The 20,769-nt window shown below is 35.7% G+C and overlaps 1 long non-coding RNA gene across 1 annotated transcript; it reads right to left on the reverse strand.

Annotated features, from left to right (window-relative positions):
- Positions 1 to 269: 269 nt before the first annotated feature.
- On the reverse strand, positions 270 to 20,126 carry LOC123660492. The gene is made up of 3 exons (XR_006744210.1): positions 20,114 to 20,126; positions 19,376 to 19,381; positions 270 to 728 (listed from the first exon to the last, which is right to left on the reverse strand). It is a non-coding gene; the product is annotated as an uncharacterized LOC123660492 (long non-coding RNA).
- Positions 20,127 to 20,769: the final 643 nt, after the last annotated feature.

Genomic DNA, 20,769 nt, shown 5'->3' on the forward strand with positions numbered 1-20,769 from the left:
GATAATTAACTTTGTATACGATTCTAGACAGGATACATTCTAGAATTTGTCTGCCCATATTATTGAATTTATATTGTGGTTGTATTCAGAAACTCTAATTTAAAGATGTAAAGATTTAGTGTTAATGCTTATAGAATTTAATTACTGATGTAGGTAAATGTGAATGTAACTAAAATTCAAAATGTAAAGCTAATTGATGTTTAAATTTACCTATTTAGTTTAATACAATCTTGAAAATTATAGATTGTGATGTAACAACTTATTACAGTTATTCTTGAATATTTTTAGATTAATTTTTTATGCATCTTGCACTTGATATCTGTTTAATGTTTGAGTATGTTTCAAGTGCAAGTAACACGAGTAATTTGTTTGTTTTTTTTCTAAGCTACAATACTTCGCAAATTGTATTTTAATTTGTTTCATGATTCTTTGTTTTATTTGATGTTATTTACATGTCAAGATGTGATTAAAGTTGTTAGATAATCATCCTTTTTTTGGCTGTGGAGGATGTGATTTAATAGACAATAAATTGTATTATTTTTTTTTTATTTTATGGCAACTACAGGAAAGTGCCAGAGTCAAAATGTCTTTACTCTATGAATCAGACTTAATAAAGTTATCGAAGAAGTATGTGCGTTTCTTTTTTGGCTGCGACTGAAATAAATTCAATTTTGCTTAAATTGATTGAAATACAGCGGCGATCGTATTCTAACCATCGCGCAACCACACTTACCATAGTTTTGCGATGTATCATATCTTATACTATACAAGCCAAATAATTGTCAAAATCTTTGCCAAATACCATGAATATTCATGTCATACATTTAACTGTTATTGTAATTATGATCAGTCATCTCTTGCGGTTTAATTTATTGGCATTGCTTCTGTTCCGATATTAGGCATAGCAAAATGTTCTATAGCCTATATACGTCTAATGTAACTTTCAAATTGAAAAGTTTTTCAAAACCCGTTTGGTGTTTTCAGATCTTACGAACTAAATTATTCTTTTACAATAATAATGTAAATTAAGAATAACCGTTGGAGGAAATTTATAGATATAATTATATTATTTTTTTTCCAATAAATAAAAATATATTTTTAGTGATGGGCATTTTTTAAACTATTTTGTTTAAAAAAAAATAGGATAGTAAAAAAGATATGATAGATTACGCTCTCTTCTTACATATTTTTCTTCTGCAAACTCGTGTGCTTTATAATGATGAATCATAATATATGTGTACCTATACATACCACGATGTATACTTTTCCAAATTCCACTGATGTCTGAAAACAACAATAAAATTGTTAAAATTTAAAAACGTCAACATGTAATTTCGTTTAAAAAAAAACTGTTGTAATTTTAATTTTTTTTACGAGCGTATTCATTTGAATTCCGGAACGTTGGCAACAGTGCCTTGTCACTTAGGTAAATTTTATAACGCGTATCGAGAACTCGGCTTATTTATGCTTATAAAAATATTTTTCGGACATCGCACATTTATTACGAAGAATGCCTATTTTTTTTTTTTATATTTTTGAAGGGACACGTTAAAATTAAATATCACTTAACTGAGCTTAAGAAAAAGAAATATTATAATATGTTCGAATTTTTTTGTATGTTTATAATCATTATTACTTAATAATCATTTTCATGGGTAAAACTTAATATACAGAGAGGGTAAATGTTTATTCAGTTAGGAATTCTGCGTGGTTTGTTAATAGAAACAATTTTATTATTAAAAATTAATATTAACTATATGTTTAGCTTCTCATGGTAAAAATTAAGTAAGTAGGATACATTGGGAATACTAAAATCTTTATAGATTTACTACCGTCAGAAGATTTGGTCGATTTCGACTGAATATTTTATTTAAAAAATACGTTTCTAAAGAATAAATATGAGAATGTCACCGCTCTTAAAATTAAAGTATTTATTACTTACCATAACTAAATTACTATTTTTATTTTACCATATTTGTTTTTAGTATGCTTAGAAAATATGCTATAGATTTTTTTATAAATAATTCAATATATATAACAGCCTATAACTTTTTATCTCTCCACGAGTTTCCGTTAAGAATTCTTCGTATTCATCGGAATTTCTCCGAATCAAAACAGATCATCATCAAAGAATGGCTACACAGAATCTGTCCTCGTGATACTAAGCCAAATTCCTGCATACTTCTGTACATTCAGAACTTTGGTAGCAATGACTAAAAATACAGTGTATAAAACAATTATAATAAAACATAAATTATACACAAAATAGAAATGAGAAAAGATTCTTTTTCTTTAAATTATACTCAACTTCTATTTACTCTACATTCTTGTGTAAGTTTATGATCTCAAAACTTTATTGCAAAGTATGCATGGTGTTCGAAGGCCTCATTTTATGTGAATCACTTCCTCCATACCGTTGACATTAATACCAATATTTTAATTTTTTTTCCACTAAAATAGAAAATAGTCGCTAATATTATTTTATACACAATATTTATAATAGCGCGTTCCTCTACAAGTACTTACGCTTCAGCCTGTAATATCCCACTACTGGGCATAGGCCTCTTTCCCCATGTTGGAAAATACTACAATTAATTAGATGATTTAATTGTAGTATTTTATCTTACTACTATAGTAAATGCATAAGATTGAATGGATGTTTGTTACTCAATCACTTCAGACTATCTCTTTAGATCCGAATAGAGATAGGAATATACGGATCCCGTGGGATAGATTTCTGCACAAACCAAATCGCGGGTAACAGCCAACATAAAAAACTATAGTATCATTCATCCGAAGTTTGCGGCCAAGTGCTAAATTCTTGGCCAATCATCTCGTACAAGTCACTTGTAACGACCGTCGCTCATAAATACATGTTTTGGCAACGGAATCTATCGATATATCTCGCTAAAATTGTAATTTTTCTTAAATTCCGTGAAATAAATATCGAGAGAAATCGTTTGACGTTTTTATCTTTCTAACAACATTTGTCAGTTCTTTGATAATTCGCAGACGTCAAACTTAACGATCTAATAAGGCCCAAGGGGTCATTTTGTTTTATTGTCTCCAAAAGGCAATCTCACCTGCACGTGCTGAAAAACGCTACTGACGGATTTATAACTTTATTAATATGATCCGACTGGAAAAACGCAAAATAGTTCTTTTTTTTATATAACTAGGTCGGCAAACAAGCGTACGGCTCACCTGATGGTAAGCGATTACCGTAGCTTATAGACACCTGTAACACCAGAAGCATCGCAAGCGCGTTGCCGACCCAATCCCCATTCCCCCCTAAGAGCTCTGGTCACCTTACTCTTCAACAGGAACACAATACAGCTTGAAAACAGTATTATTTAGCTGTGGTCTTCTGTAAGGTACTAACCCCAGTCGGGCTGCTCCATATTTTGAGCAGGAAATTGCTGTTGTGCCCTACCTCAGTTAAAAGTTGGGTAGCAGAGACATCAGTATAGCATTTTTGCGCTAAAATTGATTCATATGCCCAGTATTTTGTTCGGGTGCTATTTTGTTTAACAATCCATAAACCAATGGTCCATTAAAACCCTGTACAAGTATTAAAAAATTATTTCCGGACATCAAGAAAAGGCAAGAACTATATCACCAGTGGACTCCGATTTTAAAGTGGTGATTTTATGGTAATTGGCAATCCGAATTGTTACTAATCTTTTTAAAAAAATTTTTTTGAGGTACAGCAGGAAATACTGTTCAAAATCTGTTTATTAACCGACTTCCAAAAAATTATCGTGGTCACATTGAAATTTTATCGATATCTGATAACTACTTTTTGAGTAATCTTTGATAACGCGTAGTTACTTGACTATTTTTTCGTCGATCTACGCTGTATTTATTACTCGTCGATGTAATGAAGTCGGTTTTTTTTTGTTTGCGAGCAAACACAATTATTTTAGTCGGAATAATTAAGGCTGAGACGAACGATTAACGCGAGTAGCAGGGCGAAAAAATTTAAAACAAAAATATCAACAGCGAACATTCATACACAAAAACAATAAACAAAATACTAAACTGACTCATACGATAATTGACAAAGTTGGCATATTTCTGTAATCGTAACATAAACTGCGGAACCCTTTTAAAATTTTCACGGAATTCATTTCGATTTTCAGCCGTTACTCATTGATCGTGACAAATAAATCAAGATCAAACACTCCCCATGCCCGGTGGTCACTGGCAGCCAACCAAGATTTTCGTAATTATTAAATTATTAAACGGAAATCGAAACGCAAAATATTTTCTAATAGTTACGAAGAATTATTGACATTCTTTTCACAACGGCTCGGGTTTTTCTGATTAGTCATTTGTTTTTCACTTTGGGTATTAAAAAAAATATAGGAATATCCGGAATATTACACTGGTACAGCCATACAAGTTTCTACAGAATTGGAAAAATTTAATGAACATTTGCTAGTAGTACTGCACATCAATACAGTTCTATTTCTGACTACATTTTCAAACAAAACAATTTGAAAATAACTGATTTCAATAATATTTTCAACATTGCAACAGGTGATTGTGTTACTAAAGCTTGTGACGTAATTTCTAGTTAGTTATATGGAGCTTAATCACCTGATAAAACGACAAAGAGTATCACAAACACAATAAAATGTAAAACGGTTGAACCTACGTGCTCTCGGCATCCGCGGCACGTCAAAACATAACTATAAACATCCTACAGTGTCTGGTATCAAATGTTTATAATATTAATATCGTGCACCGTGAGAAAAAATATCAATACCTACATTTCTTCTGATGTAGTAAGGATCTATTAACATTTACAGTCATGGTTTGATTCCCATTAACCTATGTTGGTATTTGTGTTCGCATTGGGTTTCTGGTCTGGAATTCTGGATACCCACTGTACATGACCAAATATACATAACTTTGTGGATCGGGACAATGTGCCTCGGAGAGCATATAATAATCACATAAGTCTAAAATAATTTTACGATCAATTTTAACTCAAACATAACAAAAAAGAAGTGTATAAATATAACTAAGATTATATTTTCTGCAAGGTCTCTGTGAGATTTGGTTTTTAAATATAATTTGCAAACGAATACAAATAACGTTAACAAAATTTAAATAAAACTTTAGAAGTGGTAATAAAATAAATCTTAGTTCTTTTTTTACCTTTTAATACACTCGCAATAAAAATGTTAAAAGGATCGTAAAGAATATTGTAATTATTTTACTTTGACAGTATTTTTTTTTTTCGAACGTTAAAATGTATCATGCCATTTTCTATTTTCTAAAACGAAGTTCTTTGGATATAAAAATTTAGTACTGTTGTAATTTGCGTCTTTTTCCATTAATTTAATGACTACCTAAATCTATAAAGATTAGAATTTTTTATTGTTGTATGAAAAAGTTTTTATAGGTACATATATACCTACTTATATAATATATCGTCAGTGTGCGGTATACATTTTACTACATTCTACCTGCAGTTTTCTAGGAAAATATTAAATTTCCATTGAAATGCTACTCCAATAAATTTCTCTCTAATTTTTGACTAGAATAATTTTACAAAAAACAATACCATTTTTTATTTATAACCTTTCGAAATAGAAACAATTTTAATTTTGAAATTCTAAGTTTAAGGGGCTACCCTACCGCAGCTCGAATTCAGATTTCATCCGTACTAAATACACATGAGAATTGAGAGCGCTTGGTTGATCAAATCGCGAATTATATGTATTTTCTCCCCACAAACATTATCAATAGTTATTTTTTAAAAAACGCAACATATAAAATGTTCGTCATACTTATTTCAATTACCATGCTTAATCTCAAGTCCATAACTTCTATATTTACTGAGATATTAAGGTTTTAATACAAAAATAGAGGTAGCTTTGCGATTTTTTTCTATCGAGAAAATTTTATGGAATCGTGTTTTCGAAACATATGAAAGATAGTTTATGTCCTGAACTTTACCATGCATAAATTTCAAACTTAAATATTCAGTAGTTTGGAAGATATGGACATCCTGCCGAGTGGAAAATAAGCAATTTGAGGTAGCATACACTCTTAAATATTTAAATTTTTTATTCCATAAGTAGGTATCAGTTGACCGATACTTTACATCGCTTTTTATATTATATCGAGAGCATTAATATAATCGTTAATACTTATTAAGGTCAACTTAGTCGCACGCAGATAAAAGTGACTTAAGAGTAGAAAAAGTATTGTCTGACAAAAAAAGTATGGCGTTAAATCCTTGTGGAGATTAAACTTCATATATCTATAATATAATATTTAATCAGCATATCTACTACAACAGTCTATCTTTTTAATATATAATATAAATTACTGGATGGACTCACTAAACTACTTAACCGATTTTAATTAAACTTGCACACCGTGTGCAGTTTGATCCAACTTGAAAGATAGGCTATATTTTATTTTGATATATGTAATTATATTTAATAAAAAAAAAATAAGGCGGTACGAAGTTCGCCAGGCCAGCTAGTAATATATACAGAAACGAATACATATTTCCCTTGGTCACGCCATAAGCATAACTTTAAAAAGGCTATATCGATTTCATTCATGTTTCTTTTAATTTTTTTATTTGTGATTCTTTATACAAGGTTCTCACGGAATGAAAAATAAAGCGGAAAATTTGAAAATTTTATAAAATGTAACGATTATTTAAAAGTCCCACGTTTCACAGTTCTGATGATTGGATAACGTCTATAGAGTCATCTATTCTTCTATCTATCCTTTTCATTCTTTAAATTTATCAACGAAATGTACACATGTACCCATATATTATTCGAATCACTACACCGAAATTGGTTAATTTTTCGTTTGTGTGCACTATTGAGAAGACAAGATTTTCATGTATTAAACAAAAAAAAAAAAAAAAATTATTCAAATAGGTTTTAAAGTACTTTTAAATCGTAATTTTAGAAATAAAACATATTAAATTCACTCGATCATCTAGTCCCTTGTAAAATTGTTTGTAATATTGTCTGTCGTTATCTGCTGAGTTTATATAGGTACTCGGCGTTCCGAGAAGGGTTATGTGGCATTATGAGTTTACTTGGAACAGATCACAATTTACTATAAGCGGACGAAGCCAAAAGAAGCCGATACCCAGCAATGAATTAATAAAAAATAATCTTAAATTATAAATTACGCTTCACGTTATTTGTACGCGTTGCACTCCTAAACTACTTAACCGATTTTAATCAAATTTGCACACCGTGTGCAGTTTGATCTAACTTGAAGGATAGGCTATATTTTATTTTAATATATGTAATTATTATATTTAAGAAAAAACAAATAAGATTATAATATAACTTGAAACTAGGCTATGTAGTTAGTAGTCTGTGAAAAATCTGAATAAAAAAAAAAAAAACAACATTTATATACTTATACATGCTATATAATTATATCTCAGGTGTTTGTAAGTAAAATGTCAAATCAGTTTGATTAAAAAATGCTTTAGAAACAGAGAGATAAATAAAACTGCATCCAATGCCTTCGTTTCTACCATATAACTTTTAAGTCACGTTATTTTTCGGTAAAAATCTAATTAGTTTTGATGACGCTAATTATGAATTTATTTTATTACTATCTATACAAAAATCTAAAATTTTGAGATAAAAGAAATTTAAATTTAAAATAATTGGATTAAATTAAACGATAATGTTGATTGATTATGTAAATTAATGTACTTATTATATTTCCAAAAATATTTACAATAATAAGATTAAATACATTTAATTTCTACTATTAGTTTACTTCTGTACAATGTTATATCGTGAATTATATCTTGTTCAAATTTTCTTCGTTAATATGACACTGATGTTAATACAGTTTTTTCGTGTGCTTAATGCATTTATTAAGTTTAAATAATAATTTTAGTTAGTGATGAGCAAAATTGGTATTGGTCTGGCAGTCTTGATCTTGGTCTTGCGAAAAAGCAAGACCAAGACCAATACTGTCCTTAGACTAGCAAGACCAAGACCAAGGTCTTGCTTTGCTCATCACTAATTTTAGTTCTACATGCGACAAATTGTACTAAGTAGGAATTGACTTTAATTTCTTTTATATTACTTTTTTTTAATCTAAGCAAGAGATTACGATGACTCTTGACAATGTAACAACACGTAGCAATAATGATGCTGTAAGTAGAAGAAATCGCGGTAATCTCATAAGTGATTATAGCGAAATTCTCGTTTTATAAAAAGACAAATGTGCAGTGAGATTTCGATCGGATTGTACGTGTGGTCATGTACTGACAATCATAATCATGCTGCGTCAGTGACCAATGAGTTCAGTCACAAACTTGAAGCGGAGCGGAGATCAAGATAGGTAGGAGAAATGTGACCTTTAAATTTAGACCGTCCTGAAATACTGGTACTTTTAGATTTTGCGAAAACATATCACCATCAACTTATTAATCCCTTAAATTTCGGTTCTTTTCACATTGGACAGCTTTGATTCTTCTTATTCTTCATCGATTAATTTTCTCCGTGTCTTCTCTATTTTATGTATCATTAGAAAAATCGTCTATGCTATATTGGCACCATTGGAAGCTAATCATTTAAATGAATGAATGAAAAATATTTGTATTGCCTTATGATTTTAATACAATTTGACAACAGAGGCTTATGGGCTTTGTTTTGCTATTTTTTATTTATTCGTTCGGTACCTATGTCTTTTAATAGTTCAAAAATAGCACAGATTATTTGTCACATAGGATGGAGAATACGCAAACAATATTGATCGGCAGGATCGAGAAAACAACCTCCGTTTAATTTTAAGAACTACTTCTGATTAATAACGTTCATGATCTTCCGTTGAAATTTTAGATTGATTTGGATTGATTGAGAAAATGTTTAACAAAATAAGAACATGATTAGTGTGTGATGTGTTTAAATAGATAATGTCTTATACTACAACTATATAAAGATGATTCTATTCTTTTTCTATGTCAAATGTATATACCTACTTAATTAATTCAATAAGCAACTGCGCTCAAAACATTCCACCCATCTTTATAGTTAATTGTATTGAACTCAATTCTTTTATCTAATTTGATGACATGCATTACCTAGATTGCACTCCATATCAGATGACAGCACGTACGAAATAAAAAAAGGAATAATTACGGACATTATAATATAAAAGTACACAGAAAACTCCACAGAATCAAGAAGCACAACCAACAATTATCTCTTGTGTCCATACCGTGCTCACGTATTTAATGATCTTCGAAAAATTACAAGAGTATAGGGTGTAGCGAAATGTTCCTGCAAATCAATCGTAATGATTTCCGTAGAGTTAATTGAAAGTATATTTGTAATAAGTGTAATCACTGCCTCCTCTGCTTCGGACCAAGCTCGGATCGATTCCAGAAACTTATTACCATGATCTGAAGTTCACATTAGGTCGCTTCTCGGAAAACTTAATACGTCGAGCTCGTGTGGGAAAATATGCCCTCGATTTCGATAAAAAATAGCCCCAAGCACCTCGGTTACGTTTGTGGAACGAATCTTCGTTATCCTTTGTCTTATTCGTTCTGTTTTATTTGGATTTTATAGATGTTTTTGATATACGAATATTTCTTTTCAAATTAAATAATCAAGAAGAATGTTTTTTGAAGTTCTATTAAATAATGTATGTCGTGTATTATTGTTTTGGTAGTCTTCGAATCGTTTAACGTTGATAATCAATTGTCGAGTTAAGCTTGTCATATTCAAAGGCGTAATAATGATAACAAGACCGTTACAGGCTGATAGATTGCATTATAAAGCAAAGTACTTTTTGTTTCACCGTCCTAAGTCTCACGATAATTTCTTCACGGCAGATCGATTCCCATGAAGACGATGAATGAAGCAGAGCAAAGACAAATAACACAGCGACAAGCGTATCTTTGTTCACCATTATCTATGGCATATTTCCCAATGTTCATAAAAAGTGATGGGTTTCTTTGGATAATAAATTGTAATTGTAATTGGTTATCAAGGTTTTTTCTTAAAAATTTGCTATGATATATCTAGGTACAAGGTGCTAGGTGCACAAAGCAATGTATTAAATTGGCTTAAAGTTGTTTTGCGTGATAATTATTTAGCAGTAAATTTAGTTATTTACTTGACTACACGTTGGAGCAACGGTCACAGCACTGATTTGTGGCTGTTGAGCTGGCGGCTGCGGGGTCGATCCGAGCTCATGACAAGCATTTGTATTGGCCATACGGGTTGCCGTGGTCTGGGTGTTGTTGTTGTGCTGTCCTTGTGGGTCTCCCTCCGTGCCTCAGAGAGCACGTTAAGCCGTTAGTTCCAGTTATTATCATGTACACCTGATAGCGATCGTTACTCATAGTAAGGAATATATCCGCCAACCCGTATCAGAGCAGCGTGATGGATTAAGCTCTGATCCTTCTCCTACATGGGGAAAGAGGCCTATGCCCAACAGTCGGATATTACAGGCTGAAGCGTAAATTTAGTTAAAGTATCAATATTTGTGAAACTACGCAAGCATTTGATAAGTTTTATCTTCGATCAACATAAACGCGCATAACAAATTCGACTCCTAAATTGTTTTTTTTTTTTTTTTGTCTAAATAAGATTGATATCACATTATTAGATACAAAGTTCATATGAACGTTTCAATATAGCATTCAAAAAGCAAAAGAGTAAATTCTAAATCCACATAAGCATCCACCATTGTGTAGCCTTGCCAAGCGCCTGGCATTGTTTTCAAACAGTTCGCCGACTAAATGAGCGGTTCTATACATAATTCATGTAGCGAGGCCGAAACTCATTGATTGCTCCCGAGCTATACTACAGAAAATACTACGACGCGCGCCCTCTGTACCATTACAGACGATTTCGATCCTCCATCTTATACGAATAGGTAGGTTTGTATGAATTTAGACAAAACGGTCGTTTAGAGGAAAGTAGTATTACTGTATAGTGCGATAAGATATATTTTTCGTGTGTGCGAGTTTGCTCTATTAAATGACCTTGGTCGTTACAGGGTGCTCTGAGGGGGTTGTCTGCCTCCTCGGGGGGCGATGCGTCGGCGGCTTGCGTAATAGATATTTATATCGAGCCAAGCCCGGAGTGGCACTAGCGTTGTCTGGGCGTGGAGCCTCGCTCATACCGTAGGCGGAGAAATATTCAGTATATTTTTTCATGAAAATTTAACGCCATTTGTGACTAGGAAATAAGATCTTCAATTTTAATTCACTCTGATTGAACGAAATAGATGTTGTTTTATAAATGCATACACGTGTCTAGTATGCGAAACATTGAACTCTAGTGATAGAAAACAAAGGAATGACGATCGTTCATTAATTAGTTTTCTATCATGAAATGAATTAAAATGTAATGCTGATAAACATTCAGATATTCAACTAAATCGAACTTTATTTTACACGTGGTGGTTTTTTTCACTATTATAATAATGTTAATGTGCTATTACTTAAAATAGCGATTCACCTCTTATTTGAACTTAATTTGAAATTAAAAATAATCCAGTCATTGGGTAAATTATATAACGAACTCTTTTTTAACCGACTTCAAAAAAAGGTGGAGGTTACTCAATTTAACCGTATATATATATTTTTTTAAGTTTCGGGGATAACTTCGTCGTTTATAAACCGATTTTGATAATTCTTTTTTTTTTTGTTGGAAAGGGGATATCCCTGGCGTGGTACCATGATAAGAAAACCAGGATCTGATGATGGGATCCCAGAGAAATCGAGGGAAACTCGAAAATCCGCAATAACTTTTTACTGGGTGTACCGATTTTGATAATTTTTAATTTAATCGAAAGCTGATGTTTATCATGTGGTCACATTTAAATTTCATCGAGATCTGATTACAACTTTTGGAGTAATCTTTGATAATGCGTATTTACTTGACTATTTTTTCTTCTATCTACGTTGTATTACTTGTCGATATAATTGAAGTCGGTTTTTTTCGTTTGCTTGCAAACACAATTATACTAGATGAATTTATTAAAATAAATATTATCAATACAATTTTGGTAATGCAATTAATATCAGTAAAAACGATGATAAAATAAAGTAGACCCTATAAATGTATCTGCTACTATATGTTTACTGTACCTTAAAGAAATTATTAAATATTAAGTAAAGATATGGTCTCTATTACAAATAAAACGGAACATCAGCTCTGTTATATAAGTATAAATTTAAATGTACCTAGTTACTTGTTATGAACATTATCAATGATAAACGAAGGTTATTTGATAACGTCTATAAAACAATAATACGACGTTATCAAAAATGTTATCAGCCTTCAGACACTGTTCAGACTTTCGTATGTAAATGTTTTGAAAATAAGCGACTATGTGAAGTTTGTTATTATAAATAAGACCTAGACTTACTTTTAGTAAAAACTGCGCCTCGGTTTCATTTGCGTGATTTCATAATGTTGGTATATTAATATGTTTTAATCTGGATCTTCAGTTTTCTATATCGGTACCAAATTTCATTACAATAAACGTTCAATTTTTTTTACGTAAAAGATTTACAAACATCTATCTATCCATCCATCCATCCATCAACTTATCCATCCATCTATCCATCTATCAATCTATCATCACAACCGCATTTACGAGTATAATATTTGTAGGATATTACACAATGCCCTGAAACTAGCTATTAAGACATAGATGCCCCCTAGCAGTATCTATGTTTCCTGGTAATTAAGGTACCTAAAAGAGAGTAGAGTGAGTTGGCCATTAGGCTTTAGGCAATGGTTCTTTGGGCAAATTAGACTTCTTCTTACATGATCTGACATGATAAGGCAATGGTTTAGTCAAGGGCTTGCTTGTTATGTATTAAGCGGGACAAGGGTCTGAGATACCATAAAGAAAAGAGAAAAAGAAAAAAATAAAAAGAAAAGAATCCCTTTTTTATTAACATTTAAATAAATTTTGTACATTCTTAAGCGTACTTCTAAGAAAATTCCGTTAAAATTTCATAAAACGTATTGAAAATTCTGCCACTGCTATTAGTGAGAAGCGAGTCTCATCAAGAAAAACTAACAGGATTTTTCAGTACATTATTTATTGTTTTCCTTATTTTAACGAAGAAATTAGTAAAAGGCGACTTTACATTAATCTCAAAAGAAAACAATCAAAGCTTTTTTTACTTTTTTATTGTGTTCCTCTTTTTATAGTCTATGCGCAATAACATATTACGCATAGACTATAGACTAGTGATAAAATAGTAATGTCGTCAATAATAGCTTCATTGAAGATCTAGTTGTAAACAAATCTGTGTAATCGTGGTGAATAAAATCAACAAAGTTTTAATTAAGTAACGGATGACGTAAGGATCGCAAGCATTCGCGCCATTTCGTGAACTGTCATTGATGGCGGATGCAGGGCTGCCATGTATAAAAAAAATCTGTAAAATAATTGTTTGCTAGTAAATTAAAAGAAAACCGTCTTCCCACACATCGACCAGTGGTAAGTAGTCGTAATAATACAACGTAGGAAAACAAAAAATAGTCAAGGATATACGCATTAATTAATCATATATTATATAACTCTTAATTAAGAACCTCCTCCTTTTCTTGGGAGTCGATTAAAAAGTATATATTTCCTAATACTAATATGCCGAGTAATAAAATTTGTTAGTTAGTTTGGTTTATCTCTAGAACAACTAACCGATTTTTGAAAATTCTTTCACAAAAAGCTGCATTATTCCTGATAATTTTAGTCAAAGGCTATAATTATTATTTCAGTAAAAGTCCACAAGAGTCGGTTTGTATTTCACGATAAATTATTTAGGTAATTATAGAATATCAGATATAGATCTGAACTGTAATTAAATTGGAATTGGAATAATTGGATTGTAGTCAGGGGATACTCATCCCAATTGGCCTGCCCGGCAGTTGTGGTATGTTATACGGGTACGCGACCCCGGCTCCCCGAGCTGCTACTGTCTTAATCGCATTCATCCGAGGCAGTAGTATCCCTTCCTTTATCCACTACAAAGATCCAAACCGTTCCTTCCTGATTTCCTTGCAGCGGCTCCCTCCCGCTCGACATACAAAGACTATCTCGGTGGGGAACGCAACTTACAGCAGATATGCAACGAGACAGGTGGACCCGGCGGGATAGCAAAGCCTGGTGGACGGCTTAGGGCGATGGTAGAGGGCGTAGAGTTACCATTGGCCAGACACATCATCGGAACCCTTCTCCGGTCGTATCGGTCTCTCCGTTCCACCGGACAAAGAAGGGGGAAGACGAGTGTGTGCACCTGCGTTTGCGCAAACGTTTGTGCACCTAAATATCTCCTGCGCACTTGACTGCTTCCGGAAGTAAGGACTCTGATTTTCGTAAAGTCCCATGGCGATGGGTCGAAGTAGAGAGGTCCGGTTTGATGCAGAGCGGGCTTTGTCTGAGACCTGCACATGGGCGGCTCCAGGGGTGTTTCTAAAACATCGTGGTCGCTCTGCTTCTGACTTAGGGAGACAGAGGAAGCTCGGCAGCACCTGGAGTGACAAAGCAGCCCTATTCAGGGAAGCACTGCTTTCCCTGCTCAGCCTGGGAGGGGGCTAGAAAAGGTGCCCTAAAAATTGCTCTCCCTACCACTTGAGGACGGCAGCAGCCGTGGCTGCCTCCGCATCGATAAATTCGCGGTCGACGTCGCAACCAGAATATAAAAACAGCAAATATGACTTTCGGCGCGTGGAACGTGCGTACACTCCTTGATCGCGATATAAATATCTGCCCAGAACGGAAAACCGCAATTGTTGCCCGAGAACTTCTTCGCTACGATGTAGATGTGGCAGCCCTCAGCGAGACACATTTAGCGGAAGAAGGGGAACTGGTGGAACACGGTGGCGGGTACACTTTCTTCTGGAAAGGACTCGCTGCCTCAGAACCGAGACGGTCAGGCGTTGGATTTGCGATCAAAAACAGGCTTGTCAAGCAACTCGAAGAATGTCCTATTCACATCTCGGATCGCGTTACCACACTGCGTCTACATCTTAGAAATAACAAATATCTGAATGTCATCAGCGTCTATGCACCTACCTTAGACAAGTCTGATGATATTAAAGATAAGTTTTATGAGGAACTTGCAAAATGCATCAAAAGCGTAAGGCCTAGAGAGCAGATTCTTCTGTTGGGCGACTTTAATGCCAGAGTCGGACGGGACTACGATGCATGGCCCAAGGTTTTGGGTAGGCGTGGGGTCGGGTGCATGAACAGCAACGGACAGCTATTACTGAGTCTTTGCGCACAATTCCAACTTGCCATCACTAGTACAATGTTCAGGCTTCCCGCTAAATATAAGAACACCTGGATGCACCCAAGGTCTAAACACTGGCATCTAATTGATTACGCTATCGTGCGGCAGCGAGATGTTTCCCAGGTCCAAGTCACCCGCGCAATGCGTGGTGCCCACTGCTGGACTGATCATAGGCTTGTTGTTACTAAGCTGCGTCTCCGACTCCAGCATCCTCGTCGATCTGGAAAACCTAAGCCGTATGCGAGTTTTAACGTGGACGGGCTAAAGGATCCTGTGACGAGGGAGAAGTATGCTCGCACTTTGGCCGCTGGATTACCATCTCTCAGCAAAGATGTTCGCCGAGTTGATTATGACTGGAATGCTCTGTCTTCTCATATTCTAGATACCGCTACATCTACTTTAGGTCAAAAAGTCCGAAAGTCCGAGGACTGGTTTGATGAGAATGACGGAGTCCTGATGGCGGCGATCGGCAAACACCGACGTTTTCTCCGACAACACCGTGGAGCAAACCGATGTGCGAGCACTAAGGAGATCAGACAAAGTGACCTGGAGCTTAGGCGACTATCTCGGGAAACAAAGGATAAATGGTGGCGGGAGAAGGCTTATCACATTCAGTGGCTCGCTGACACTAACCAGGTTGGAGAGTTTTATGGTGAGGTTCGAAAGCTAATAGGTAAGACCCCTTTTGCAAAAGTACCTATTAAGCCTGCTAGTGGCAAAGGTCTTCTCAAAAGCAAAGGGGAAATACTCGAACGTTGGGCGGCACACTTCAGCACTCTGCTGAATGTAGACAGGGCTGCTGACTTAGAACACATTCGTTCGTTACCTCAACTCCCAATATTTACTGAGCTGGATAAGCCATTATCGTGTGAGGAGATTGCTCTTGCCATTAATCAACAGCAAAATAGGCGTGCGGTGGGCATTGACTTTATACCAGGAGAACTGCTTAAGCACGGTGGTGATGAGTTGCAATTGGCTATCTGGGAACACTTTGATCGTATGTGGAAAGAAGAACAGGTCCCATCTACTTTTAAAGTATCACGCATAAGGGCCATATATAAGAACAAGGGTGACAGGTCCGATTGCGATTCGTACCGTGGTGTTTCACTTCTGTCGGTCCCCGGAAAGGTTTTTGCCCGTGTACTACTTAACCGTCTTATGAAGCTTTCTGAACAACTTTTGCCCGAGACCCAGTTTGGCTTCCGACCTGAACGAGGTACGTGTGAAGCCATTTTCTCTGTACGTCAACTGCAGGAGAAGAGCAGAGAGCAAGGTCGTAATTTATACCTCTGCTTCGTTGACCTTGAGAAGGCCTTTGACAGTGTGCCTCGAGAAGCCCTCTGGATTGTACTTGCGAAGATCGGGTGTACAGAGAAGTTTGTGAGGCTCCTGAGACTTCTACATGACGACATGGAGTGCTGTGTCGCTGTCAACGATGACCAGTCCGATTTTTTCACAGTTACCTGTGGGGTGAAACAGGGATGCGTCTTAGCACCCACACTGTTTGCGCTGTACTTTGCAGCTGTAGTACAGGAGGTCATACAAGTAACCTCTGAAGGGGTCCGCATCCGTTTCCGTACGGACGGCGGTATATTTAATCTGACTCGACTGAAGGCCCGCACCAAAGTGTCGCATGCTCTGATCACCGAAATGATGTACGCCGATGACCTATGCTTTGTTGCAGAGTCCCCAGACGGCCTGCAGCTGCTGATGTCCGTTTTCGACGAGTCGTGCCGAAAATTCGGCTTAAAAATCAGTGTCAAAAAGACGGAAATAATGTCTTTAGATATACAAGGTCACGAGACACTGGTTATAAAACTCGGTGGGGAGGAGCTGAAGCAGGTCGACAAGTTCCGTTATCTGGGGAGCACAATTTCATCTAAATGTGACCTAGATGCGGAAATCAACAGCAGAATCGGCGCTGCTGCTGCATCGTTCGGCAAGTTGGATGCGAAAGTCTTCAGCTCCCATGATCTGAGGCTGGCGACTAAGATCTCCGTCTACATGGCTGTTGTGCTGCCTAATATCCTTTACGCTGCCGAAACATGGACCGTGTACCGCCGTCATATACAAACGCTCGACCGATTCCACCTCAATTGTCTTCGTAAAATACTCAATATTCGATGGTCTGATCGTGTACGGAACACTGAAGTGCTGCGAAGAGCCAATGTGGATGGCATTGAGGCTTATCTTATGCGGCGTCAGCTTCGGTGGTGCGGACACGTGTCGCGCATGGCGGAGCAAAGAGTCGCTAAGCGCATCTTCTACTCGGAACTTGAGGAAGGCAAGCGTAAGCATGGCGGTCAACTCCTCAGGTACAAAGATGTGCTCAAGCGACACATGAAAAATTGCAGCATCGACCCGCTGCAATGGGAGCAGCAGGCAGCCGGACGGCCAGAGTGGAGGGCGCTAGTTAAAGCTAGCGTCCAGAACTTTGAGGATAGGCGGCTCTATGAGCTGGACGCCAAGCGAGATGAACTAAAGGTTCGACCACCAGCGACCTTTAGCTATAACTATGTTAACGGTGTGCTAGCGTGCCCGCTGTGTGCGAGGACTTTTACACACAAAATTGGCTACATAAGCCACGCACGAGCACACCAAAGAAAAAAACGGAGTTGAATGCAGTCGCCGTGGCCGTAATCGGCCGGGAGGAGTATATAAATTGGAAGTGATAATAATCATATAAATTTGTAGAAAGTTTTTTTAAATGAATGTATGAGAAGTATTAGTATCGTAAGCCCTATGAAATGTTTATAAACCGTCAGTTTCTTCAGTAATGGACGTCGGGATGTTTTCGTCTAGTTCACGTCCGATTACATTTTTTTTGTACGTTTTATCAAACATATTATTTATGATTTAGGTTCTGGTATAAAAAAAAAACTTCCTAGTTACCGCGCTTTTAATATATCACAAAAAAAGGCAAAAACAACGATTTTATGTTATACCAACCAAGCATTAATTGAAAAATACCTACGATGAAATGGATTTAATTTTTAATTTTTATTACTATCTGTCATATTTAATTTGATCAAGACAATAGCTAGACCGATTTAAAAAAAAAAACTGATATCATTTAGAATATCTTAAGCTCCTTTTATTATGGAAAGATAAAACCGTAACTGAGGTATGGCACAGCAGGAAATTAACTGTTCAAAATATGGAGCAGCCTGATTGGGTTAGCACCTCGACCTTACAGAAGATCACAGCTAAATAACGTTTTTAAAGTACTGTTGTGTTTCTGTTGGTAAGTAAGGTGAATCTGGGGGAATTGGGGATGGGGTCGGCAAAGCGCTTGCAATGCCTTTGGTGTTGTAGACGCCTATAAGCTACGGTAATCTCTTACCATCAGGTAAGCCGTACACTTGTTTGCCGATTTAGTTATATATAAAAAAGTGGGCTACCCAACATAAACATATTTTTTTAATTCATATCAGTGGTTCCTTAGAATTAGCCTAAACAAATAAAGCAATTACAGCTTTATAACATTAGTATAGATTAAACACACACACGATTATGTGTTCGTAAAGTAGTTATTATTTTTCAAATAAATGTATGTGCTTAACTACTTACATAAAATATAAATAATAGGTAAACTTATCATCATCATCATCATCATCACTTCAGCCTAATATAGTCCACTGCTGGACATAGGCCTCCACAAGTTCGTGCCAAAAATGGAGTGAACTCATGTGTTTTGCCCATAGTCACCATGCTGGGCAGGCGGGTTGGCGACCGCAGGGCTGGATTTATCGCACCGAAGACGCTGCTGCCCGTATTCGGCCTGTGTATTTCAAACCCAGCAGTTAGATGGTTATCCCGCCATCAGTTGGCTTTTTAAGTTCAAAAGCGGTAGTGGAACTATGTTATCCCTTAGTCGCCTCTTACGACACCCACATACATAAATATATTCCCAACGTATTAAAAATATATATCTTAATTATATAAATTCCTATATAAATAATTGATTAATTCAGCCCGTAACGCCACACTACTGGATATAAACTTCTTCTTCGTCATTTCTTCATAAAGGAAAAGTGAGCTTAATCTACACAGTCACTCAGTTTAGCCTATTGCAGTCCACTGCTGGACGTAGGCCTCAACAAGTTCGCGCCAGCAATTCAATTTTTCCGCAATCCTCATCCAGGCTACACAGGAAATCTTACGTAGATCGTCTACAACGCTGATCCTCAATAATGGGTTTTTATTATATATACTCGTATGGTCGGATATATTACATCTATCATCTATTTACAGTTTCACGTGCTCTCCGAGGCATGACATTAATATATATACATATATATTCCTAATATTAACAACAAAATGAGTTCCTTTCTTACAATCTCCACGTATTTCAAGCTTAGATAAATCCAAGTTGTTATTCGCAAGACGAAAACACGGGCACGTGCTTAAAAACGGAGAATAGCTCGAAATAAGTAGGCCGCTCGTGGGAGTAGTCTTCTGACTCCCATTGACCTCCCTCCCCAACAATGGGGGGGACAACTATCCTCGCTAGCAACACGCCACGTTTTCTCATTTCATTCTTTGTTAGTGTATCATTTATCTTTTTGTAAAATTCCATGTAAAGATAAATACATTTTGACACATGTTTACATTTTGATATTTTTGATTCACATTATTAGATACATAGAATTTAAATATTAACAAAAATTGTTTCGATAAAGGAACTTATCCAGTTATTTCTAAAGATTATTTAAATTTTACTATCGAACCAGCTGATTAATATAATTGATTATTTCATTCTTGTTTCAACAATCTATAGCAACACAAACGTATTAAAAGTTATAGTTAAAAAACTCACCATACCACTTATAGTACTAAAGCCGCACATATAGGTACGCATTGATTCAGTTAAACCAGTGTTTGGGGCTCGCGCGTCACCGCCGGGCAGGGTGAGGTCTCGTCTGGGGGTCGTCTGCGGGCCGCGACCTACATGTCACCCCCACCCGTTGAGCTCACAATGACGCGTCTGAACCCCCCTTACTCGCCCCCTCCACCTCAGACCCCCCTCACCTGCATTACGTAAGACGGGTGTGATTTTAAGACCGCTATAGTGTTGCTCGCATAGAAAGTAATTTTATTCCTGTTAAAAGTTATTGCGTCACCGGTACCGATGACGATGACAGTGGAAAATTTTCTCTTATTCTATTCTAACTCCCTATCTATTCTATCTTATCTCATTATTGTGTTTGCTTGCAAAGGAATAAATAGGATTAAAATTACATCGACAAGTAGGTTCGTCGACAATCTAGTTGAAAAAATAATCAATTAAAAACGCATCATTAGAGATTATTCAAAAAGTACTTGTCACATCTCGATCGAATGAGACCAAACGACAAGCGCTAGCTTCAAACAAAAATCATCAAAATCGACCACAGAGGTAACACATATAAAAATAAAGTCTGATAATGACGCCCTTTTTTAAAATCGGTTAAAAATGGAAAGTTAATATCGCCAGTAAAAGG

Source organism: Melitaea cinxia, chromosome 15 (assembly GCF_905220565.1).
Source record: "Melitaea cinxia chromosome 15, ilMelCinx1.1, whole genome shotgun sequence".
Lineage (NCBI taxonomy): Eukaryota > Metazoa > Arthropoda > Insecta > Lepidoptera > Nymphalidae > Melitaea > Melitaea cinxia.